The 1337-nt window shown below is 34.3% G+C and overlaps 1 pseudogene; it reads left to right on the top strand.

The window, feature by feature from the left end:
* The first annotated feature begins 874 nt into the window (after window positions 1-874).
* On the top strand, window positions 875-960 carry LOC118855598 (annotated as a pseudogene).
* The last annotated feature ends 377 nt before the right edge of the window (window positions 961-1337 follow it).

Below are 1337 nucleotides of genomic sequence, written 5' to 3' on the forward strand. Positions count from 1 at the left end.
GGTTGTGAACCCATTGGGTTGCAACCCCCAGTTTAAAAACTGCTGGTAGACCCAGGGGTCCTAATTCTGGATTCACTTCTCTTTCCACTATAGCATGCTGTTTTCTATATTATTGCCATTAAAAATAATCAAATACAATAAAATATCCTTGGTAATGGGAGGTCTCTTGCCAAAAATTTCATTTGAGAACATATAGATAATGTTCCAATTCAATTGAATTTTATATTTATTAAGTGCCTTCTATAGTTAAGGCTTTATGTTAGCCACCAGAGAGAGGGATAGAGACTGTAATTTTATTTTATAAGTAGAGGAAACTATTGGGTGAGGAAATCCTCTTGACCAATGAATGCATGTTGGCAATTCTCTGCATCCTAGAATAATAGAGATTTACTGGTAGCACTAAGATTTTAGGTGACTTGATCACATTTACAGAGAGAAAACATGAACTCTGATCTTTCTGGCTTCAAAGCTCATTCTCTCTCTGCCATTCCAAAATGAAAAATAGCCCCTGACGAAAAGAAGGTAAAGAGTGTTAAGGGAATACATACATACACAAAGGTATATGTATGTTTGTGTATCTTATCTTTATAGATGTGTTTGTATCTATCTGATATTTATATGTGTGTTGTATGTATATGTACACATGGATATGTAGTTCATATTTACATATGTGCTATGTATATATATACACATATATACGTATACATATAACAAACCTATGACCCTATAACATAATATACAAATTAGTATACTAATATACATACAATATGCAAAATTAGTTATGTAGCATTAAGAACTATAGGGATGAGGAAAGCTTCTTGTAGGAAGTAGCACATGACCCAAGGATTCTAAGAACCTGAGAATTTAAGAGGAAGTTTTGTATGAAAGGAGAAAAAGTTGGTATCTCCCTAGATAAGAGGTTCTAGTGACTTTTATGACATATATGTCACAACTGCTTGTTCTTTGGAAACTAACAATGATTGGGAGAGGAAATCTGGTGCAATGGAAAGAACACTGAACTTGGATTTAAAATACCGATATTCAAATCCTGACTCTGCCACTTACTACCTATATGACCTCGAGCAAGTCACTTTCTTCTCTGTCTCAGTTTTTTCATCTATTAAATGAGACGGTCAGCCTAAATGGTCTCAGAGATGAATCCCAGCTTTAAATCTATATTTCTCCACACATTCTAGGAATTCAGGCCTGTGCAAAGAATGGGAATTTGAGAAATGATAAATATTCCAGTTTGTCTAGAACAAAGAATGTGTGAATGGAAATGATGTGAAGTAAATCTGAAAAGAGAAGCTGGAGCCAGACTATGAATGACTTTAAAT

The sequence above is a fragment of the Trichosurus vulpecula genome, chromosome 6 (genome assembly GCF_011100635.1).
Source record: "Trichosurus vulpecula isolate mTriVul1 chromosome 6, mTriVul1.pri, whole genome shotgun sequence".
In the NCBI taxonomy this organism is placed as follows: Eukaryota; Metazoa; Chordata; class Mammalia; order Diprotodontia; family Phalangeridae; genus Trichosurus; species Trichosurus vulpecula.